Consider the following 26,514-nt stretch of genomic DNA (forward strand, 5'->3'; position numbering starts at 1 on the left):
CAGTAGAAAGCACATGCTTTTCTTGAATAGTATGCCAAAGTCAACTTTTTCTGAGCACACCGCAATGCAGCAAACTTTCAAGAAGGCTGTTCTTCTGTCAGTGTGACTTATTTTCTTGAAAGATTCCCATTTCCTTCCCTTTTATAGGCACCTCAGGTGACATCCTTTATCTGTAACACATTCTTCTCTAATGTCAAATAATATTAAGTTTAACTAGATCATACAGAGTATACTGTTCCTGGATATTATTTTAATAGCAGTTCAATATTCATTATCTTATATGTCAGGGACCAAGATATTCCATTGGGCAAATAAACTTGGCATGATTTAATCAAAATATATCTAATGGTTAGGAGAGACAGAACTTTTGAAATAATTTTCTGAGACACAAGCTCTGTTCTTAGATACTCTGAAGAAAGTTCAAATTTTGCAGTTCACAAAACATGAAAGCTAGCTAGCTGTTCAGTGGAGAGAGCTTGCAGTCTCTGGTGAAAGGCTTCCAAGCAGGAACTTGCCAAGGAGGCTATAGAGACAGCTGTCAACAAAGAATAGTCAGTCAGCTATCACCTTTGCTGAGTTTTTAGAGTCTAGAGACCTGGAGTTTGCTATCCTCCCACTGTGCTTCATCTACAATAAGGAAACTTATAGAAAGAAATGTCATGAAACACTCAGATATCAAACACACTTCTCCTCTTCCCTCCCACCATTTCAACACCACTCTTTTCTCCAGAGTCACTCACCCTTAAAACAACTAAGCGCTCGCTTCTCTCCTATGTTTTTGTTCCACCACTTTAGATCTGAAAAATAGCAAGTTTATAAGTATTTTTTTTCTTAGGCTGAAAATAAGCTCCCATTCTTGCAGCTGCCAGAGATGTTACAAGCAGAATTTTACTTTAAACAAAATCAATATGGCAGTATTACAACATTTCTATCAGTTGAACAAACAGCATTAGTTTAAATGACAATCTCATTACTGCTGTAGAAGCTTCGATAAATGGGAACCTTTCTTACTAAAATATAAAACAGCAAAAACAAGACAAAACAAAACAACAACAACACCACAAAACAATAAATTGCCCAATAAAGAGCACTACATCCTTAACACAACTGAAAAATCAATACTCTTTCAAATGTACAGAGAGACAATTGCCCCCACCTGCCTACATAAGCAATTAATTCCTCCAGCTGTTATCTCATAGCAGGATTTTCAGGTACGATTAACCTATCATGGTTTTTCACTGTTAAAATTACAGTTCTCATTGCTGGGCCTATAAAAAAAGCACCCTGTGAAATAACGTGAACCCTGTGAAATAAATGAAATAATCTTATCCTTGCTCTACAAGAAAGATTCTTCAGAAGTAATATCCACAGTATTGCTATTTTTATGCTAAATCACCATTTGAAATACAATATGGTGTTGTGAAACACAATATTAATAATGATGAGTGATTATGAGAACAGCTATTTAGTTTTCTTCTCACTTACTTTTCCATGGCTTTCTATTATGCTGAGGATTTTTAAGTGCTCATTCACATTTTTTTCTTATTGCAAAATGTTTATGATTAACCTTTCTAATGGCTGAATTCAAGAAATAAGAAGCGAGGAGATGAGGATGATGTAAAGGCAGGTATTAAACCTCTGAAGGTATCAGTTTGTACCTAGCTTTGCAAGTCACTCCAGAAAATCTTGCTTTAAAGACCTTTAAAGCCTACAGGGCTCTAGTACAGGGAAGCAGACTTCAATACTCTCTACGTATTATCTGTAGAAATCACACATAATAAATAAATAAAAGAATGGTTCGATATTCGTGACAATATAAACTCTCTCCACCGTAAGTATCACAGAAGGTAATACTACCTGTGATACAATCTGTCAGGATCACATCTCCGGATAATTTCAGAAATCACAGGAACATAAAACTAGAGTCTCAACCTGAGCTCAGCTCCCTCCTTCTCTCCTTAGCACCCTGATTCCCTAAGAATTTCATTTAACTACTTGCAGTAACACATCTCTCATTTTCTGTATTAGCTGTTGCCAGATGGATGCACCTACTCTGTACTAGGGGACATGATCAGTTGGGTACTTTTTTGAGCAGACTGGAGACATCAGTGGAAATTGAACTGTGCCAAAGCCAAAACCATCAAGAAACCAAATGTGGATTCAGCAAATAGTATTGGTTGAAAGAAATAGGTGGGAAACATTTGAAAATGCTAAAGTATTTCCTTTTAAACTTTTGAGAAGGGGAGGAGTATTAAAAGCATTTTGAAGTATCATTTCACATCTAGAAACTAACCCTAATTGGAAAAACAGAACAAAACCAAGAAATTATTTTGAGCTAATGGGAAAGTTTTAGGCTAAATTGAAAACAAAATTACATATGTTATTTCATAAAACTCTCTCTTTCCCTCATCATCCAAAATTATTTTTGTTTAGGTTTTAAGTGAATTAATACATTTCCTTTTTTTTTTTTTTTAATTTCAACCAACAAACAAACAAAAAAAACTGTCCAGATATACTTGTAATACTACAAACTGGCCTCAAGACTTGTTTTTTTTGTGTATGATTAAGGGAGCTGTACTCACTAATTATTTTTGAAACCCAGACCAATAAATTCTTTGGTACAGTCAAACATTAACATGACTCACTGATAGCATCCGGAACAGAAGTGGAGCTGGAAAACGTGCACCCTTTCAGTTTTCCAAACCAGTATTCTCTGTGAATTGAATTACTTTTTATTATTCTGAAATTGATTAATATATTTTTGCTGGCAACATGTCATACTAATTTTTTGCCATTACTAAAATGATTTTAAAGATTCAGTATTCAGAGAAATAAAACCATCTTGCTTAAATTGAAATTCAGCAGGTGTGGGGCTTACAGGGAGGAAGTATATGGAAAGGCAACCCTTGCACAAGACAAGAGAGTGTCTGTAATTAACAAAAGCACAGCAGATTCAGCTCGTTCTTCCATGGGGAGAAAATCATCTATCTAGATGTGATAGGTGAAAGCAAGGTTAGGCTACCCCTCTCTTGTTGCACCAGTCATTGGGCACAGCTCACCACCCCCAAGAACAGTCTCTACATGGTATGCCTCAAACTCAAAGCACCAGCAGACACCTTTTCCAGCTTAACTGTGAAAGTCATTTCCTTCTCTACCGTGCCTGGAAAAAGTTCAGGTATTGTGTTTCTCTCGCAACAGTTAATAACACTGTGAGTGCCTGCAGCTCAATGAGCAAAACCTTTCCTAGCTTTGCTTTTACTGTTACTGCTGCTGTGGTCAGATTTTACAATAGAAACACAAAACTCTCAACACAAGTTATGGCCCCTAAAATCCCATCGGTTCACCTGCCAGTATAACCATTACCGTGCATCAGTCTTGTGAGGTAGAACAAACACTTGAGTATATTTAAAGATTCCTAAAAGGTGAGATAGATGAATTGTTGACTTTGTAGTCCTACTGTGATAGAAATATATTTTGCTTTGAATTTATATTTTTAACCATAGATGTACGTGGAGATAAATAAGACACATGCGATCTACTCATCATCATGAATCCTCAACCAGGGAGACCTGAGTATTTTACCTGAGAGAAGACAAAAGGGTAAATGTGTCTTCTTTTTATTTTCTAAGGATTCTTATTCCATTGATATATATATATATATATTATTTTTCCACCAGTTTTCTATCTAGCGCTGGCTGTCTATTTTAAGCATTAGCTGGAAAGATGAAACCAGTCATTATATCTTTATACAGCAATTCAACAGATACGATATGAAGAAAAGAACACAAGGAACTGGTGGTGAAAAATGTAGAGGCAATTGGGTTTCCCTCTTGAATGTTTCGCCTAGTATAAAAATATATTAAGGTTTAACCAACCTTTTTTTTGTTTGGCATATGCTTAAACTGTATTTCACGGCATTGGTTATTATCACAAACGATATAGAAATTTGACACACACAAGCTGACTAACTGTTAGAAACTGGAAGGCTCTGTGTCAATTCTCTGCATCCTAAACTCCAGCAGAGTCTGTGCTTATGACCTATATTTCCTCAAATAGAGTTTTTCTTGCTGAGCTATAAGTTCCAAACGTTAATGCTAGAAAACGCATGCATTTAGACTGCATATATGAAGACAAGGTCACCATCTTCACTTTTTTATTACTTGATTTTGTTTTAAAAGGAACAGGCTACATTCAGAACCCTTCACTCATTTTGAACAGAAAACATGCCTTATGTGTAGAAATATAACACGTTAACAATAGAAGTATAACGAGTTAGGATTTCAAGAGTAAAAACTCAAAATAGTCAAAATTAGTACATCCATCCCCAAAAACCTGAAATATTGACAGAAGGAATGAATTTCTGAATATATAAAGGGACAAAGTTTTTCTCAGTCTTGAATATTAGAAAGTCAGGGGAAAATGAGAAGAAACAAAGCTAATACAGAAACCTCACTTATTTCTTGTTTCCAGAAACCAAGGAAATGTGTTTACTATCTTAAGGTTTACAGTCAGGTCAGAAGATGTGGCATACAGGAGTTCCCAAAGAAAGATAACCCTTTGACTCTACACATATTGGAGTATTTGTCTCTACCAGCAAATTCATACGTACACATGCCCTAGGCATCGAGGGTAGGTGAATGCTGTTATTGGAATCACAGCATTCTCAAAATATGTTTCAACGTGCAATTTTGTTATCACATTTTTCACTGTACTTAATATTATTTAGTTTTAGGTTCACTGGCTGATGGATTTACAACTGTATGCATGCGATCTTAAATGTACTACAGTCCACAAACACAAATAGGATCAAATGGAAATGAAATTTGATTTTACAATTTGTCTTGTTCCTTGCATTGCAACCTGGCAGGAACCTGAGGGCTACATTTCCTCACATAAACAAATCTGTTCCATTATGTCCCACACAGTCATAGATAGCAATGTCATTTCTGAATGCTGCTATGATGCAGGTATTTATGTTGGCTATTGTCTTGCAGCATTCCCTTTAAACTGAAATGCCGTCGCATGTAAGTTAGGATTCTGATGAGCATTTTCTGTCCTGCCTTCTTTGCACACACGAACTTCCCCCTAAGTGAAAAAGAAACCCCAAACATTATGCACAGATTATCCTCATTAAGGCTGATTTGAACTGTTAGTTCTTACTTGCATGATCTCAGGATCGCTTTGTCTGCCTAGTTCTTGCCGCTTCCTTTTCCTTTAGGCAACTGCAGATATGTTTCCAGAGGTCTGTGTAAATTTGTTCCTGAAGGGAGCACCCTGGAAATACAATTACGCTACTGATAATGAAACTCAGTGCTCAGGTAAGTTAAATGCTTCAGAGCAAACAAGTCAAGAAAGTCTCACCTATAGAGAAAAGAAGGTATGCCATTAATACAGGACCAGGTGGTCTGAGGTCATCAACAAAGCACATAGCCCATACCAAATCATTCATTAACAGCTCTAAAGCTAATGAAAAGCAATGATCTTTTCTAATCCATATCAATAGAAGTCTGAACTGTGAATTTTTGCCAATTTAAACTGTTACTGTAGAGACATGAATAAAAGAATCCATGGACCTCTTCCTGACACAGGGGTACTAAATCATCCTAAAATCAATATAAGTGTTCTGGTTCACTCATCCCTACCAGAGCTGAAGAAGGTTGGCATCTGTCTGCCAAGTCTGTGGCAGGCTAAGAGGCACAGCTTAAATAAAGTGGAATGGAAACTACTCCAGCTGCCCCCACATACATTTTTAAATCCTGACAAGAGTCAGTCTGGGAATGTGAGGATTATGTTAGGCTGAACAAATGAAAAAGAACACTGCTTCTGGAGCATATGTTTCTTCTCAGTCTAGAGGTGGTCTCCTAGTGAGCCTGGATTTCTTTGTGTTTTATATTTGGCACCAGTGAGCAGAATCCTAAGGTATTTTTGATACACAAAAAGAAAATGACTGGGCAAAATGCCTCCCACACAAGATGATACTCTTAATGGGCACTCTTTTACTAAATTTCCAGACTTGCTTTACATTTGTAATATGGATGATTTCTCACACAGTATTTTTCATTTTAAATATCTACAAGCAGCAAAATAGTTTGGGACATTTCAGAAGAATCAAAGAGCAATGCAAACACACTGATACTTTTAGTGGGAATATTTGGTATTTTTCCTGAGGTCCTACTACTTTAAGAACACTTAGCTTCCTTTTTGCGCCTGTATTTTGCAGGATAAGTCTTGGACATACACATGCCCAGAAGCTTAAACCCCAAAAGGATGGAAAAAGGGAGCACAGAGGGTAAAATTTATGGGTCTGCTAAATAGGAATGCAAAAGGAAAATACTACCAGTATGCACAAACTCTTCTACTCGGCTGAAATGCAAAAAAATATATATATATATGAATCAATTTTCATAACATAATAGCTAGTTTCAAAGAAAAACAAAACAAAACAAAAAATCAAACAAATAAAAATACAAAACTTTGTTTATAATACCAGTCTCTAGTATCTGGCACCATATGACATTACTTTCCTATTCTACATTAATTTATGTATTTTGTATAAATTCGCAAAACATTAGATTTCTACAGACTTAGTTTAAACTGATTAACAACTGAAAATAAATACAGAAATCATGACATAAGGTGTTATAAAAGTAAGCTCAACTTTCTTAATCTAGGGTGGTTTACTAACTCAGGATATTTATCCTGTGTCCTGCACCCTCTGAGCAGGAACACCTAATACTACTCAAGAGCTGGTGAACCTAGAACACAGGGATCTTGCTGTCCAACATACTCCGAACTTTTAAAGCCAATAACTTGCCACAGTCACAAACTCTGAAACAGGTATCTCAAAGTACAGAGGCCCTACAAGATATTCAACTCAGTGAAACCACACCAGAAAATACGAACTAGCACTCCCAACTAAGAGGTTAGAAGGTAAACCAAAAGAAAATCATGTCTGAAGATTTCCACATCTCTGATAAGAAGTTCAAAAGGTTTACTTCTAACACCTCCCCCTGAGGAAATTGTACTCCAGAGAATGTTAGTGTGTGTAATAAAGACTGATAATCCTTTGTACACATAAAATCGCAAAACAGCGATGCAAATATCCCTTCAGCCCCAATACCACTACTAGGTCAAGCACCCAAAAGGAGTTCTGATGGATTCATGAATGCTCGGAGTCCAGTCCTAGCCTCTGAAGGAAAACTGCAGATTCCCAAAACTCAACAGCAACTCAATTGTTCAATGGCAATTGAAATCCATTTTCTAAGTTCATAGTAAAGACAGACAGAAATACTGAAGTCAGCAGGTTTAAACTGGTATAAAAATCAGCATGATATATAGTGAAGCGTACTATCCCTGAGCCTTTTTGCTGATAGACATCATTTTCAGACTTACTTTTAGATGATGACACCGAGAGCGTGGTAGGTTAGGAAACACTGCTGGAGTTATCAGTTATCTCAGAGAGCTGGCTGGAAAAAATACCAGTATAGATGAAAAATAATGGCTTCTAAGGGTTACTGTAGAACTTACTGACACAAACATAAAAGTAAATCCAGAACCAATAAAATCTGTCAATTGATAATGTCAGGTTGCCAGGAAGGGCTGTGCCTACAATGCTCATGAAGATCCTTGAGAAAACCTTGGTGGGCTGGCAGCTGGGACAATCCTCACATTAGCCCAGAATTTCTGAAGCAAACGCAGAACTGGAAATTTATCAGATTTTCCTACTGCTGACTAAATCTTTTACTAGTTGTCCTTCTTCACATTAGTTTTAATTTTACATGTCCTCCAAAAACACCAAACTTGAATTAAGGCTTTTGAGAGGTGGAGAATTTGACACAGGCTTTGAAAAAATTCTTTGTGTTTACTCACTCTCATTGCTTTTTGTTTTCTCCCCAAAGACTAACTTCACATCTAAATTTACCACATGCATACTATTTTGTCTTTTTGATACAGGTTTTATTATGCTACATGCGGTAAAAAATATTATCAATTCAAAACCTTAGTCAAATGAAACAGCCAAAATCACATTCACATTCCATGCAGCACATTGAATTTTTGAACAATCCCTCAGTTTTGAAAGCACATCAAATATCTGTGACACTAAGTCAGTTACCAGTTCTGTTTTTCAGATAGTAATCGGCCTTGCTCTGTATTCCAGCCACATCGCTACAGCGCACTCAAGAATACTGCATGTGAACACAGTTATAACATACACTTCATCTTCAATGGGTTTCATAGTTCAGCTGTGCTGCTTTTTTAATGTTGTCCATATTCAGGCTAATGGGCATAGTAAAAGGGTTGTTTGCCCTTATGAATAATGATATTTCAAACAGTAACTTGAGTTGAGAGTTTTCCATCATTTGCACTCAGTCACAGAAAGGTCTTTGAGCAACTTCCATGTTTTTTTAGTTTCTTTTGCTGGTAGTTTATTGATTTCTAAAGATAACATGACTCGAAAGATCAGTAAAGGTTAGCTAGTAAAAGAAACATGCATCATTTAAAACGCCTCTGTGCATCTGGGAGTTCAACAATATCTTTTAGTGTTACTTAGGAGTTATAAGAAACAACTGCTTTTAGGATGATTTTTAGTCCAGACCTTTTCCTTGCAAAGCCAATTCGTACCAATTTGGCTGTCTTTTCTTATGAAGACTTGGAAGGCAACTTGGACATGAAATAAGAGCATACATATTTGTTCAAAGTTAAGTAAAATACCAAATTACGTTCATCAGCATCAAAATGGAAAGAGTGTCTGTGGTCCTCTATACAGATTCTTTTCAGTGCTTGAAATGAAGGGAAAAGAAATTCAAAATCCCCGCTACCTGCCATGTTTGTACAACTCTAGAAGCTGAAGAATGGTGACCTTGGCTTGACTGGCAATAATTGTTCCTGCAGGTCACAAACATCCCTTGTCCCAGGGGAGTTTTCTTCCCTGCACCTGGCACCAGCCAATTCTGTGTTAGCCAGAGGCCCTCCAGCTCCTTGGAGCTTCCTAGAAGCTCATGCTAGGAAGGATTTTTAGGATTTTAGTAGTGCAGAGAAAGAGGTAACGCACACATGTGTTTGGCCATGTCTCAGGGGACCTGCCGCCTGGCAGACAGAAGATACCAGGGACAAGCAGGGGCAGCTCACTGCCTTGTGGTAGGAGCTCTCTGCAGAAGCTTCTAGTTGAGACTAATTCTTCGGGCAGCTGTGGAAGGACCTTTGATTTCCCCTCTGTAACCCAACAGTGAGGTGCTCTCAAGTTCCCTCCCCCTCTACACAGAGTTTCATTTTTCTTCAGTCTCCACTGGTGATAGTGAAGAGAGTAATTCACATTACAGAGTTGTTCATTGTGAACCACAGTGATTAGATCTAAATAAAACAAAGTCCTGCTTGTGCCAACTACCTCATATGCCAGAAAGTAGTGCACTTCTCTTTCTCAAATGGTTCTTGACTGAGCTTTTAGGGAAATAATTTACAAAGAGTGCATGAACAAAAGAATCCAGTTTATCAGAAAGATTTATTAGTTTCGTTTAAAAAAAAAAAAAAAAACAAAAAAAAAAACAACCAACAACAATAAAAAAAACACAACTGATTATGCTTAGAGATCCTTATTAATGCCCTGGCCTTCTATGAGGTGGGGGGCTTAGCATTCTTCCTGCTAGGAGGAGAAATCTCTTAAACTAATTAAAGAGGACAGAGAAGCAGCTGAAAAGGTGTTTCACTTGTACAGTCTTTAGTCAAAGCTGAATCACATCCATGACTAACAAGAAGTATTCTGTGTGTTTAGAAAAGCAGTACTTTTAAATCACAGGTATACAAGGAAGATTTTGAATATACTTGTTGTGACTGAGCTCCCACTGTAATATCAGACTCATTTATTTCACGCACACCATCCCTCTACTTCTCCTCGCCTTTCTTTCTGCAAGCCCCTGCAATCATCCAGTGTGAAATTCAAACAGCATACGTATGTCTAAAATTGACTTTCCTGGTTATGATGTAGTCATTTTCTATTAGTAATGAATTCAACTTACAAACCTGATACGCTAATTTGGAAAATTGTGCAATGTATATGATAGCTAGACTAAAGGCAATAAATGCTCTCTTTCCAAACATTAAAACATTCGGTGTTTTACTAATGAGCTCACTTCTATTATCTGTCAACTATAGCCACCTTTGCTGTGCTATAGTACCAGAGATAATTAGTGCAGGCTTGTCAATTTGATTTTGGTTAACTTTATAGCCTTTTTATTTTATTCTTTACTTTATGATCCCTGTGGGAGCTTGTAGCTTGCTCGCTGGCCAAGCAAAAAAAGGCATTTATTCTGGGCTAAACAATAGCACTGTTTAATTAAGAGGTGTCACGCTATTTATTGTATACTGTGTGTCGTACCTTTGATGAGGGGCTATAAAAGCAAAAGGTGCGTCAGATTCAATTTCTCTGCTATAATTTCCTACCAGAGAAAATGTGACACAAGGCAGAGATCCAATTTCCCTTTCTATTTAGCATTTATATTGACAGAATTAATGATTTTATCATCATCTTTGGCCTGCTGCTAAATGGAAGACATCTATTAACTGGCGAGATAGTAATTCTTCCTCTGAATTGTGTGTGTGTATGTACACACATGCATATGTATACATTTATACACATACATGCATATAGATTTTCTTACTTATTTTTCCATGGGGAAATTGTACCTTTTTATTAAATACATGTTCAGAGAGGAAGGGTAGGTGATGGAAAAGGTAATTAGAAAGAGTAATAAGAGTCGTCTTAGACAATGTTTCTAAGCAGGGATGAAGATGAAAGAGTCCTTTGCATGTTTGCCATGACAAAAGGTTCAGGAAGGCCCAAGCTGATGAACTCATAGCATGTTGACGGAACTAATTTTATTTCTGAAGTTCTCCCATGAGAATACTATACAATATATATGCTGCACATTTGTCAAAGTTGCCACAGAAGAAATTTCAATTTCCTTTTCTGAAAATAATTGACCAAAGGATCATGAAGTTCAAAAGACTAGAGGGAAATGAATAAATATTATATAAAGATATAATGTATTGTAATCATGCTGTATATGCTATTTTAATAGAAATCTAGAGAGCCCTGTTACAATTCTTGAACCTCTTAATGGGGCCAGAGAGAACTATTTTGTAGCTTCAGCAGGCTGAAATAGGGCTGAATTCTTTCCCTGCTAATCTAACCATCTTCATAATTTTGTTAGATGTGACCAGCTTTAATTTACTGCTAAAATAATATGAAGTGGATGGTATTTTAAATCCCTTTTCATGAATATTTTAGATTTTGGATAACTTATTTTCGAACCTTTTCTAAGAGTCAAGAGCAGCTTCAGTTATTGTTAGGAAACATCTACTCACTTACCTGGCAGAGCAAGGTGAGAAACTCAAACTTCAGAGGACATGAAACACTTTACTCTCCTTTCAATAGCCTGACATTATGGTGCCAGATATCATACCCAATCAGTACAAATGTGTGTTTGTTTATGTATATGTATAGTATATATATATAAAAAGCAACAATACATTAGAACTTCTATGCCTCATCTAGGAACCCCTTTATGGCTGGATAAGTGAGATGTCACAGAGCTGACATCTCCATTTAGAAGGAGTGGAAGTAGCAGGTTTTGGCATTTTTTTTTTGTTTGCTTTGTATAGGAAAGCCACTCAAAAGCACCTTTCTTCCTTATACATGCAGGTTTTCCATACTAAAGATTTGGTAGCTTCTGAAGTTAGCAATCCCCGGAGCCCCAGGCAGGCTGCCCTTGTACAGGCTTGCACTTGATGACTGTCTGACTACATGACTGGCTGACTACAATATCTTAAAAAGTGCCTTTCCTCAAGACTTACTCTTGACTATAGGCTTGATGTGCCATATTCCCTCAATTAGGGTACTTTGGTGCTCTTTCTCCTCCACCCAAGCATACTAATGTGACTGGAAGAGCTGCCTACCAGAGCTATCCTGATGCACCAGGCCAAGCCAGACATCTGAACATGCAAAGAACAGGAGCGAGAGAAAGAAATGTCCAGTTGCAATTGCCAGCCATCTACCTGTGGCTAGGCGAACATAGCTGCTCATCTCTGGAGACCTCTGAGCACAGAAGTGAGGCAATTTCACATTGATTTTTTTTTTTGCACGTAGGGAGGTAGCACTACAATGACATAAAAAGACTGGAGGTAATGGCAAACTGACCTGAAATTGTATTATTTCTAGGTGAACATCTGCAGAGGGAAATATTTTCCTCAGCACTGGAAAAATATTCTGATGCTTCTATGTTTTCCAATTAGCCTACTGTAGGAGGCTTTTCCTCCTACAATAATCTCCTGTATATAAATTCACTGGAAGTAAACATTAAAGTAAACCAGTTCTTGTGTCTTCATCTCTTAAATAGCTTTTTCAAACTCCAAGTCTGCTTGGGAAAGCTACCAGGAGTAAATCCCTTTTAATATGGGCCAGCACCCTGGTCTGTGGCGTTATAGGATACAGATGTGTTCTGAGTAAAAGGGCTTAATTGGTAGTAACCATTTTAACTTAGACATTTGGCATAAACAAATTAGCCTGAGTTAAGCATATTCTTATGGGAAGTAGTTACAGGGAAATATTTCTATATACAAAAGTACATTTTATATACATTTATAAAAATTAATATTGCAGATCATTCATCTGGCAACCACATATACATTGAGAACAGGTTAAAAGGCATCAGAGAGGTACTGTTGGTCATACCACACACATTGGTCTGCCGAAGACGTCATTCACACACTAGTGCCCAGATCTTACAGCAGGATTTTGGTTGGTTCATTTCTTTGAACGTATAAGCAGCTTGAATTCCTTTGAAACACAAGACTAATTTTCTTTGTTTTGAATCACTGTCTGTGCTCAGTTCTCTGCTGTCACTGTGTGCATTCTGGCACCACCCAGTTGGCACCAAGAAGTGGAATGCCATTAGCTGATTTCTCTGCTTTATTTTTAGAATAAAAAGAGATTTTATTAACCTTAGCATTTATAATGAACAAACCGAACTAGAATGTGACCTCCAGGATGGCTCTATGTAACCTACTATCTTTTACCCAGAACTGGTGGAAAATGTCTATCCCAACAACACTTTCTTTACGCAACAACGTACACTGAGCCTGAGCAGCCATTGCCATCATGTGTAGTTCAGCACTTCAGCCACAATTTGCACATCACTCCAATAGCAAGGCAGACGTGAAATACGATAAAAGTCTTGACCTTACGTGGTATGCAAGTAGGCCAGCAATAATACAGAAACACTCCTGCTTACAAAATTGATGCATATATTTTCTACCCATATACTACAGCTAGTTGAAATGACAGCAGAAGAGTTACTTTACCTTTAAGATGAGGATATAACATTCACTTCAAAATGCACGTGATGACGTTTTCTTCTCTAGAACAATACAATTTCACTGAGTTCTGTAATGGCGGTCTGGTATCAGATTCCTCCTGGATTTCAGTTTCTGGCAGGTTTTGAAAAATTACTGCAAAATAGAAAACAGAAAAAATAATGTCTGCACCTAGCTTTCTTTTTTGAAAATCTTTTAGTCATTTTTATCAGTGAAACAAACAACATACTTAAAATACAATTGAAGGGAATGAGCATCATTAAAGTTAGCATTATAATGTGAGGTTTATAGCAAAATAATAATTTTTATATATGGTGAATGAAATAAGAATATGCAAAACCAGGGCAGTAGAAATAGAGTCACATTATTTTTATAATGTAAACTAATAAAATTTCATATTGTACAAATTATAGAGAAATCCTATTTCTACATAAACTGTGTTTAATATATTACTGTAAGAACAATATCAACATCCTTAGAGGGTGCATAGAAATCAGAAAGAAAAAAAAAAGTAATAACAGTAGAACTACTGGATTCTGCTCTCTGCAAAGTCATCAACAAAAGTAAGACAAAGACACAGTGTTTTTTGCCTATCCAACAAGGCCTGGAACAGTAATGTGATCACTCTGGGCATTTACCGTTGAAATTAACCATATGAAATAAACTTTCAGAGATGTTGTAATTATGTATGTTATGGGGATCTGGATATAGTCCCCATCTGCAAGGGCTCTCAACTGTACTGTAAAAGGGAACACGTAGATACATTCATGGCATCACCTTCCCTTTCTTTTCAGTATCCCTTCCAAAAAGCTGTGGAAAAAAAAAAAAAAGAAAACAGTGGAAGCTGTGTCTGGGTTACAGGCTGAGGACAGAAAATGTCTCTGCCTCTGTAGAGATGTTCTGGTTTATTTATAGGATTTCCAGTGCTTTAATTTGAAATGCAGATCCCAGGATAGCTCACAGACCTCCAGCTCCTCCGGCCATGGAAGAGGTTCCCACAAGGCCAGAGCCCACGGGAGCATCCCTGGCACCAGCTCTTGCTGGGGGTTTCCAGCCCTGCTGTTCCTTGAGAAAAACTCAAAAAATGGTAACGTGAATCACTCCGATCAAGATAAGAACTACAATCAAACTCTCATTTAAAAACTATTGACTGCTAATGTTGATTTATGAGCTTTGAAGGCTTATAACTAGTAGTACTATATATTAACACAACTTGCCTATACTTTTCCATTCATACTTCTGGGACAGATTCCACCTTAAAAAAAAGGTGACAAGAAGTTCATGGCTTGGAACCAGGGAAACTACAGAGATTTTTTCAGGAATGCCACATGCCAGTGAATGAGAACAGAGTTTATGGCAATTACTGTAAAGGAGAAACCTTTGTGCCACATGATTACATGGTGACAATGAGAGAGTCTCCCAAAAGAAGTTGTTTCCTGAAGCTTTTGCCATGCCATTTTTCTGTGAACTAAAAAATGCATCACATCAATTCGTCTTTAATAAACAACGTGCATAAACAAGCACCAACAATTTTAACAAACAGCACAAAATAAAATCGAATGTAAAATCAAACCTGGAGCTATCCAGCTAATTTTTCCAAGGTATTAAAGTGCTTAAGTAAACCAACACCTTAAGCTATTTCTTTTTGTAAAACTTTTGAAACATGATAGGAGTTTGTTAGAAATTTAGCAGGTCTTTTCCATGTGTAGGACTGCATAGCAACACAAACACAGAACTACAGTCAGCACTTTACCAATACTTCCAACTTTTATTCGGAACCAAAGAAAATTAAGAGGTTCTATGAAAACGGAAGGAAGAGTTGAGTTGGTGATGATTTCTACAGAGAAAACCACTGCAGAGGCAAGAAGGAAGACTGCAGCCACACATTCCCATGCTGGCTGCAGTTCCTATTCCTCAGAAATATTGTCCTTGTCCTTGGTGCCACAAGGTTCCAATTGCGCTTGCCCTGCTGGAAAGTCTTGAGAAAACTCTTCAAGCAGTTATGATGATTTATACGGACTGATTTCAATGGTTAACAGGGATTTAAAAAGCAAGCATGGGCTCGAAGGAGAGTTAAGGGAGAAGGACAAAGGGAGCATTCCAATATGCAAATCAAAGCTCTAGAAATTTGGAGCTATTCAGATTGGAAAATGGCACATTTAGAGCATTAAAATGAAAGAATTTGATGAATTAAAGAATTTTACCCACTGACAATCGATTCAAGCCCTCTAAACACCTCTTTAACAGCAGGTGGTATTATATAGGTGTTGTGCATGAAGGTTAGTGATAATTGCTATACATTATATGTGCTAGACCACTCACAACAGACTTTATTGCAACAGAGAAACTAATTCATGAAGAGAAAGGTAACCAGTACATTTTGTTTCTTTTCCTGTTCCATAATCAGACTGCAATTTCCTATAATGCTTTCATTATCAAAAATTGCTCAATTAATTCCTTCAACTTTGCAGACGAAGCGTGAATTCTTTCTTCATATACTCACTTTTTGAGGTGTATTGATTAGTTCACATTAGTTGGATAAGTAAATAGCAGTGTTTCTGTTCTCCATCAGACTGATACTTATGGACTGTTGGCTCAAAAACTTGTTTATAAATCCAGAAATGTGGATCATGAATACTCAAGCATACAAATTTGACATTTGGTTTGCACAAACATACATCACACTCCCAACCACTTTGATTTTCAAAATGGCACAATTTTGTTGGACCTCTGGTAAGAATCAAAGTCAGTGTGGTGAGCTTACAACATTTGGCATTTTACCTTCTCAATCAGAATGGCAAGTGGAAATTTTAACTTCTATTTTACAGAAATTGTTTCCTTCCCCCACCCCCCCCAGTTTCAAGATGGAATTTAAGAGCCACTGAAACCTCTATGAGATTTAGAGCCATAGGAGAAAGGGAAAAGTAGTCCAGCACTTGATTTTAAACTTCATCTTTCAGTTTTTTTTTTTTTTTTTTTTTTTAATAGACCTGTCAATCTCACTGCCCCAGCAGTGGGATGTCCACAAGCAACCCCAGTGCTTAGGGAGCATGACATACTCAGAGTGGTGTGCCAGTGGGTCCTCACACTGTCACTCAGTAAAGAGAGAAATGGAAAATCATTTAGAGAGGGAAAGATGAAATTCATTTAATAACCCCACATTTTTCTTTTATTGCCAACAACCTTAATCTTTAAATTCACTGAAATGGTATGCAGGAAAAAGAGTAGGGGAAGATACAGGTATTAATGAGGTAATAGAAGAAATTACTTAAAAATAGTTCTAATGAAATTGATTTTCCAAAGTTATAGTTTTGTCTCTTTGAAAACAACCTATGGACTAGAACTTGACCAACGTACACTTAACCAAAAACAAACAAACAAACAAAAAACCACCCCAACCCCCCAAAATGAACTATCGAGTAATAACACAGCTCTAGAGTCCAGAGCACTGCCAATTTTCAAACCTGGTGGCTGCAAACCAGAGCTGTTAAAGGCCTGAGAAGGATTCATGGTGACATGTTTCCGTAAACACCTGGCAGAATGGAACAATCACCTGAGGCAAATTAAAATTATCCAGTTTTCTGCCAGCTCGGTTTTAATCCTAGTCCTGTTCCCTGGCCTGGTCAAGGCTGGCCTTTTCCTCTGAGTCTCAAAAGAGCTGCAACTGACAGCTGTGAAGACAAGATTAAGCTTTCCTCTGGGATGCAAGAGAGCTTCCTTCTTGGGCTCTACCTGATCCTGACCTAATGAAGTAGAGCATTGCCCAGGCAGCTGCATCCTCACGAGAGTTGCTAAAGCAGCAGCCCTACATGCTGAAATCCTCTGCCATGCACTGGGCAGGGAGTGGGGTGGCAGCAGAAGACCCCCAGACTGGTCTTGCCAATGGTACACAGTTGTGATGGGGTGGGAAACAGGCAATTCTTTCTCAAGGTTGCCAAAAATGTGTAAATGATTATCCTACTTGCACAATACGGGAATTGCTCCACTGCACTGAGTAAGACCTCACAAAGCAGCCAAACCAGCCATAAACACTGCACATAATTACTCCCAGTGAGTGCAAACTCTTATGTCGAGATTAAGGACAGACATCAGCCCACTTCCCACGTGTTTGCTTTACCACTGGTTTCTGGATGTCTGTGGGCAAGCCATTTCACTTCCTCCCTGCTTATCTTCTTATATTGTAGGAAGATGGTAAGATAGTACTACTGAGAGAGCCCTGAGATTTTGAGATGGAAAATGCCATGTGAGTCAAACACCGGTGCTGCTGTGTGTGCTCAAGCCTGAGAATTTGGTACCTTGCCTCCACACCGACTAAACAGTCATTAACATCATCAAGGCAGCAGATTGGATCCTGCTGTCCTATGTGTAAAATAGGAAATTTTCATCCCAAAACCCATACAAGTGGGAATCGCCAATTCCTAACGACTCTGGCAGTTGAAGCACAGCCTTGTCTCTGAGCGTAAGCCTCAGTTGGTTTCAAGACATGGTTAAGTGCATTGGAAAACTAAGCCGTCTTATCAGCATTACAGGAAGTGTCAAAATGTCCTAAAAATTATTTCAACACAGGATTATTTTTCAGCTGGAAACCAGCAAAATAAAGAATTTTCCTGTAAGAAAGCCTCTGGCAGAAATTTTGCCCTTTTTACAGGGGGATGATCTTTCACACATACACCAAGGTGCCTCTCAACCCTGTCTTGTGGCATTGTACAGTATTTACTGATTTCAAGGTGTGAAGCACGTATACAGAGTGACAAATTAAGCAAGTTCTCCTCCGTGCCATGTGATTTGTCATCATCGTACTAGCACTGGAGAAATACATTGGAGAAATCTCTTTGACCAGATTGACGGTAATGAAAAAAATCCTTTGAGTTACCTGACAAAACCCATCTAAGAGTTCCCAGGCTCTGTTATTAATTGCTACTATCTGCCTCTCTAAACCTCTAAATGTCACACTACAGATGGTTTTTCACAGTGCACAAAGAATTTGGAAAATAATTTGTTTTAATTGCTTCCCCCCCATGCAGGAACACTGTAGCAAACACCTATCAGAGTCCCGTCCCTCTTAAAAGCACATTTAGGAATACGACAGTGCAGTGCATCATCCCTTAGACCCCTACTCCTTTCTCAAACAGAAAACGTGCTAGACCAATCCAGCAGCAAAAATGCTGAAACCAAGGAAAGTGTATCCATATAATTCATAAACAATCTACTATCTTCCAAACTCATAATGTCAGCAAAGTGGTAAAACATTGCTTGCTAATTTGAGATACAGAGAACCCCAAATAATTTTAGAGACATTAATAAGGAAATCTCTTTTATCAAAGGAACTCTAAGCCAAGGTAGCTTTTTTTTCACCCAAACACAAGTTATTCTCTGAGCTACTGCCAGGTGCATACAAGGACATGACAGGCCAAAAGGGAACTGAAAAGCCAACGTACTGATTTCTTTTGCCAATACTTCAGGTGGTATTTGACAAATAATGTGTTGAGAACACAACCTTAAACAACAGACAGTCAAATACTAGTTGTTTTCCAACAGTGACAGGTGCAAGAAAGCTTGAGGAAAGTATTCATTATGGGCAAGGCTCAAATTAGGTACTTGAAAACTGTGGCTTAATTTAGGTCATCTATCATTCTCCTCAAAGCCCCTTTTGTACAATTGAATTCTAAAGTGCTTCGTTTGCTATTAGATCATCACAGCTGCAGCAGCATCACTCAAAGCAGATGCTTCACAGAGAAGAGCCCAGCTAATTTTCACAGAGATGCAGTAACTGCAAGTCCCTCCCTGGGACTTCTGCCCATGGAGGTGGATTCAGCTACGCAGGTGCCACCATGCTCGGCCACTCACAGGCGGTCTGCATGGAGCAAGTGCCAGTGGCAGCAGACCCCAAACCAATTGCACTCTTTGGACACTTACAATGAAAGCTACAGACCCCAGAATTTCAGCTGCCATTTTCATTTTGAAACAAGTAGGTAAGAAAACAGCTTAGATAATTATTGAGCAATCTCAGCTATCTGCTATGGACTGAAAATAAGAGGCAAATGAGTCTCCTTGACTTGGCAGTGGCGGAATCGTTCCCAACTTGTACAAATTGCAGACTCATCTCACACGCTAACAAACCATTCCTCTGAGACAGGAAACACTGCTTATCTGCCTTCAGCTCCTCTAAATCCACAGACAGTGATGTGCTGCTGTACAAACCTGCAAGCAGGGATGTGCTGCTGAAGGAACACAGAGAAGACTGCAAAGAAATTATGTCACGTTTTCAGTGACTAAGTAAAACTGCTGTGAATTTGCTTCTTCAACATGATGTTTTAGCAGCATTGAAAATTTTTAGAAAAAAGAGCCTGTCTATGAAGAATATGTCTGTAATTTTGGTGGTGGGAAAAATGGTTGTTTTACTTATTAAAAAAAAAAAAAGTGGAAGAAGAAAGCTGCAATGGGAGCAATACATGCTTAAAACAAGTAAATGCAACACAGGTCAAACTGCTCTTGTAAAACTACTCATTAATGGGAATCCTAGACTGTTAGGCACCTAAAATTAGTTAAGTGCAGAATTAGCTCAGAACTGGCAGATCAGCTCCATCTTGCACGACATCTATTTAGTTCCAATAAGTACTAGGGCAGAGACATTTAACGGATATTATAGTTCTCTATTTAGAAGGAACTGGGATGACATAATCATATCCTTCGAAGGCGATGAAGTACTTTCCAGTCCATTAGTAACTGACAACGATGTCATTAGACAATATGCACTAAGGAATTCGACATTAAAAAAGTTTAACTCCAGGAGTGATGTTAACTTTTACTCAAAATCCTAGAAGCATTTTTTTTTTTGAGATCTGTCTCACTTATTTCTAAAAATTGAAAAAACAGGGATATTTCAAAGGAAAGGAGAGTAGTGCCTATAAGCTGCTTCTAAGAAAGGCTCACAAGATCATACAGATAACACTAAGCCAGATAATTCAAGACAAAACAATGAAAAACGTAATAGGGATTTGAGCAGAGGAAAAAGTCATGTTTTTAAGGAATGACATCCTATGAAAAACAAGTAGTGTCCGATAATCACAATGTCATCTGTAGTAAGATAACACGTTAGGTCACTAAAAGTAAGTGATCTGTGAAAATTAGGCTTTTGTGATATTTTTGACTTTGCTCTGCAGAGCTCCCAATTAGCAGTGCATAACAGCAAAGCACACGGTAAATGAATTCAGATCTGACTACTTCTCAAGTCTCAAAAAGAGTTACAGCAATGAATCACTCCTGAACAGTTTATTACAAATTTTTTACGCATTGCTTTTACGCTGAATCTATTCAACTGCCTATTCAATGGATTGGCTTAAATTCGATCACTGCTGATAAAATTTGCAGATGATACAATGTGTGGTGATCTGCATTCTTGATAAAGTCCTTTGAGAATAAACAAAAGGCTTTAAAGGAAATAAAGAAATTTAACATTAAGAATTACTTAATCCAGTTAACAACAATATAATAGAGACAATAGCTATCAATTAAAACAAATTTGAAGCAACCAGATCCATGTATTTGAAAGTACACCATGTTAGTCATTAGAATACGTCACCAAGTGAAACAGTATGATAACCCCAAGTCATAAGCTTATACCTTTCTGGAAATTATGCTTTAGGCCAACACAAGTTACTAGACTCAACATGCAGTTAACTGTGTTAAGTGTAATGGCCCGTGGCAAACAGGAGTTCAATCAAATTGATATAATAGTCCCATTTGGATTAAAACACTGGGAATTTAAATCTGGCCTGAAAAATGTTAGCAAGAAAAAAACACCCTCCCAGACTACTTAAAATAGACCCACCTAATATCCTCGCCACCATTGTGTACTATAATCTGCCACTTGAAATTATTAACATCTCTGGAGTCCAGTTTATTAAATAAGGGGGAAGAAACACTGGCTATGTGCCTAGAAACCCTCAGCTCTTCACAATAGCATCTTGGGCAATAACACTTTTAGTTGCCACAGACTTTAACCACAGCCTGTCCTTTAACCCCACTTTCCAGAATTAAGCAGGGATGACGTTGACATCCAGCAGAAAATTTGAATTTCCGGTCGGCATGGTCTCTTGCAATAGCTGTCAGTTGTGGGTGAAGCAAAGAATTTATCCCCATCCTTATGAAGTCCTAAAACAATCATGAAAATCATTTCCTCTGCTTTCTAAACCCTCAAGGAACAGTTTCTCGAAAAGCACTTCCATATGGTGATAGGTACAGGAGAAGACTCGTTTGGCCCAAGACTCCCTCTCTCACACAGAAAGCATAAATGTCCAAGATTCTCGTTATTAGGTCTTGAAGACTGAGGTATATCAAGGTACTGTTTTTTTCCTTTATGCTTAGATACTCCCACTTCAGAAAGTTCCCCAATAACATCCAGAAAAATACATATGATTCATTAAGGTTGAAGGTTTTCAACTCATTTTGGCTGAGTGCTCATTGAAAAAATAAAAATGTATATTAAAAAAAGGAGTTTCCATATTTCAGAAATGTGCATACAAGTTCTTTGTTCACCTGCAGCAGGAAAAGGGTAAGGTAAAAAAGTACCTCAGTTAACTCAGTGCTGTAAGGTAGAGGTATAGAGGTTTTGACCTGCCCAGAATAGGCAAGAGTCACTTACTGGTCACCCTATACAGTTATATTTCATCTAATCTGCATAGACACTAACATTCACTAACAGATGAAGACCTCAAGGCATACTGTTCAGTACCAGAAATATTTTTAAACTGCATACACAAAATATCAATGAAATGTCTCTAAATCAGAGCAGAGTGAAATTAGAATATGCTGTAAAATAGAAATCACAGTAAAATTATGATTATTTTTTTTAAAGGTATGGCCTATTTTCCAAAAGGCTGCTAGTTGTCTCACCTCAAAAAAATAATAGCCTTTGAGCACTTGTATCAGTCTGATCACTTCAAACTAAGAATTGATGAAGAGCGATTTCATTCAAAGCCTTACATTTGGTGTGAAACCATTTATGAGTGATGGAGAGAACTACAAAATTTCCCTTCCTCATTTACTTAATCTCCAAATCCTATTCATTTCACAGCAGGGGTAAAACCTTGGCTCCGCACAAATTATTTGGCATTCTGACATCAATCTAGTTGGGGTCAGCATGTTCAGCACTTCATCAGGTGCTTTTCAGAGCCCAAACTGAGGATACCCAGGTGGGTGGAAAGAAAATCAGATTTCCTAACAGCTGAACAGGTGACACTGGCTCAGCTGGATTCTAGCATGACAACAGGAGGCAGCCTAGGGGCAGCTCTAGAACGCTCAGCATGGACTGGTGGGATTAACCACAGTTCAGGGGGCCCTAAGTAGAGTAAGGGGTCTAGAAAAGGTCATTGGGACTGTGGATTTCAGGCAAGAATCATTACTTCAATAGCACTCTTCAACAGCTCCACAACTCTGTGCTCTTGGGTGTCTGGGAAGACACCAAGTGTTTTGCACTTCACCTTCAGCGACTGCAAATAATTTTCTCTTTTCTTCTAGTCCTACAAACTGGGAATACAATAGATTTTTTTATTATTATTTTTTATTTATTTATTTATTTTTTTTAGAACTTAGCGTGGCAAAACTGTTACAGAGACCTTGTGGCAAGTTCAACACAGACATGATAAGAAGCATAGATGGCAACCAGTATGACAAGACATCCTCAGAGCAGGGATTCTGAATGCTGTGAGAAAAAAAATCAAAATGAATGGTAACAGGCTCATTTGAGATTTTTAGCATTTACAAGACTAGAGAATGGATTCTTGCTTCAATATATCTAAGCTTGCTGCAGTTTATTGCAGAATTTGGACTGCAATTAATCAGAGTTAGAGTTGATTTCCTTTGTAAAGCAGAATGCATTAAAATGGAACCACTGGGGAGAGGTAGGAAGAAGATCATAATAGGATGATAATTTTTGCCTGAAAGGTTCTTCCAGCAAGTTGCATGATCCTGATCAGCAAGGGGTGACATACAGTTTGGCTAGCAGAGTTGAAAATAAAATCACAACAACATCTGGCTGATATTTAAATGTCAGCAGTGCATGCAATGTAACTGTGATCCCAGAGAACTAAAAGCAAACAATCTCAGGTACCTAACGTGATACCAAGGATTTGATGTTCACACACTGGCTGAAAGGAACAAGGGGAAGAATTGAGTCTATGGTCTGAGAGTACTGATGTGCTAAATGCTGCCTGAAATTGGTGATTGTATCAACAAACAATTATCTACCACTGCAAATTAGTTTGGGATGGAAGAGGAACGGAATATTACTTTTTTTTTTTTTGTTGTTATCAGGGAAGCTCATACAGGCACTGCAACTACCTCTGAATCCTTTTTTTTTTTTTTTTTTTTTTTTTTTTTTTACTTATGTCTATGTCCATTTCTAATTTGCGGCTTAGAGTAGACCATCCATTTAAGGAGTTTCTCTCTCATAGTTACTATCTACCTTGCTGATGCTAAACTAATATTCAATTATTTATGTAACATTTAGAGCATGACAATGTATTTTCAGACAAGACTGATCTGCTTCTGGAGTTCACATAGCTTAAGTTCAACAATGTCTGTTTCCTAGTACCAGCTGCTGTCTTTCCTTCTTTTATTATTTACCTCTGGAAGGGCAAACTGGCTACGGTCATGAGAATAGGAAAGTGAGACCACTTACTGAATTTCAGAAAACAAGGCTATTGGAGTTGTACTCATCAAACCTGGGCACAACAAAGCAGCATATGTCATTACAAAATCCAGCTACTGAGCAAACTGATGTGAGACAACCTGGGAAATCCAAGAGCTGAATGAAGTGAAAGGGGTGGTAGAGTAGGTAGAATGATTAAAAAGAGTACAGGTATTGGTCTTGCTAAAATATTTAACAGAAAGAAAATTCATCTTGAATTATTTTTAAGGAGCAGAAATATAGGTTCACAATTCAGAAAACGTAACTGCACAATCAGCTTGCTAAAGTAGGACATGATGCAGTGTATGACCAGTAGAATAAACTAAGTTTAATTCCCTGTACCAGTTCATTATTTCCTGCTGTTCCAGATACTGAAAATGTACCAGGAAAAAAACAGGAAATCATCTAAAAGGATGATGAGATCATGAAGCAATTGTGACTGGCAATCAAATTTGAACAGATACCAGAAGGGGAAAAAAAATGCCCTATGCATCTTATCTTCTACAGTGACCCATAACAAAGACCATCAGCACTATCAATTAAAGGAAAGGGAATGAAAACACATAAGTGCATCACTGGAAAAAATAAGCATAGAATTTTCTGTGCCCTGCTATACATTTGAAAGTAATTGCTGATTTCAGCAAAATAATTCTAATTTATACAACAAAAGTGGAATTGATAAAAATGATCTTCTATTTCTCTTTTGCTTCAAATGCAGTTTTTTATTTTATTTTATTTTTATTTCCATGTAATATAATACCTCAGATTAAGGATGTTCAATATATTTGATGCAGCTAAATCTAATGTAGTTTTGTTAAAAGATTTGCAGAAGGGGAAAAGAGAGAAGGATTAAAAATTTGCAAGCTTGTGTTTCCAAAGGTACTCCATTCTTTCAGTTTACTTATTCCAAGAATTTTACATTTTAAGCTATTTATTTACAGAACTAGTTCAGAGTCATGAACAATTATGTTTGGGATATAACAGCCTTTTGTAAGGCTAAAGTTTCTAAACATGTCATGATATGAATGTTAAAATGACTTGCAGAAATATTTCAAACTTACGTTACTTCTTTTCCCAGTACACAATTACAAAACAAGAAAAAATAAATAAAACAAAATAAAATAAAACAAAACAAAACAAGCCTGTTGAAATGTGGTGATTCTAAGATTCTAACATGATCTTTCTGATATTAACTTCTTTCAATTCAAGGAGGTAGCAACAGTCCACTGATGATTTTGAAGATATGTCAAAATAAGAGTTTTTTCATTGAGTGTCTGGACAGCTCCACAGAAGAGATCTTCCTAAAAGTAATTCCAGTTAGTTTTTCTACTTTTATCTGCCTGGCATGAGTACTTCTGGCATGGAATACGTGATTTCAACTTAAATGTGCACAATTGTTCTACACATCCAAGTTACGTTCAAAGACCTAAAAATGCTGCAAATCATTAAATTTACCACACTTTTTCCCCTTCCACTATTGACTTTAAGAACCAATGCCAAACAATTATTGGGATGGAAGAAAGGCAAAGAATATTTGAATGCATTACAATTTTTTACCTTCATTACACATATCTGAGCAAGACTTTCAAGTTACATCAAGCAATAGGAGATAAAGCAGAAAAGAAAAAAGAAGGAAGAAGGAAGAAAATGAGGTATCTGACCAAATTCATATTCTTAAGGTGTAGCCTCCTCATTTTTTCAAGGTTTCATAATAAAATCCAAGTGTATTTTTTATACCTACTAGGCCCTCAGACCATCTTAGTGAGATTAGGCACTCCAGCCTAATCTCCTATCCTCCTCTTTCAGCTACTTCCATTGAATTTGTTTAGCGAGGTTGAGTTTGAACTTTAGGATTCAGGTGAGACTTCTTGACATCAAAAATTGACCTCTTTTATAATAACAGTAAACTCCCCTAGCAGTCCCAGCATCTATACACAGGCAGCACAGACATACAAGTATAGAGACAGCAAGACATACTTAGAATTAAAAACCCCACAATGTTATGTGCTTCAACTATAATTCTTAGTATTCTGGACACGTGGAATTGATAAATTGTGTCAGACAAGTCATTTGGTAGATATTACAAAAACAAAACAAAAGTGCTAAATGTTGATTCCAAAGACTAAAATTACTGATCAAGGTTTTGTATTCCATTGCTTTTTTTCCAGAATACAACTATCCATGCTATGAACAGCAGTTAACTTATGTTCAGTAATACATTTATTTTTTGATTAAGAATAGGACATTATGATTTTTTTTTATTTTTATTTTTTGGTAAGATGAATAAGCATAAATCTTGCATCCTCTAGTAAATACTATGCAATTCTCTGTGAATCAACCTATAGAAATGAAACAAAACCCACTTGGTTAAGGCAAAGTTTTTGATGCTCCTCACACAAATGAGAGGTACTCCTGAGCCCCAAATGGGGATGCAACTAGACAGAAGTATTCCCTTA

At 37.4% G+C, this 26,514-nt stretch overlaps 1 long non-coding RNA gene across 1 annotated transcript in view; it reads right to left on the reverse strand.

Moving 5' to 3' along the window:
* LOC106039471 (uncharacterized) overlaps window positions 1–26,514 on the reverse strand; it is a 185,896-nt gene that overhangs the window by 138,390 nt on the left and 20,992 nt on the right. Inside the window, exon 2 of the long non-coding RNA XR_010833467.1 lies at window positions 13,357–13,503. This is a non-coding gene — a long non-coding RNA (uncharacterized lncRNA). The remainder of the gene's footprint in view (window positions 1–13,356; window positions 13,504–26,514) is intronic.

Source organism: Anser cygnoides, chromosome 1, assembly GCF_040182565.1.
Source record: "Anser cygnoides isolate HZ-2024a breed goose chromosome 1, Taihu_goose_T2T_genome, whole genome shotgun sequence".
Taxonomy (NCBI): domain Eukaryota; kingdom Metazoa; phylum Chordata; class Aves; order Anseriformes; family Anatidae; genus Anser; species Anser cygnoides.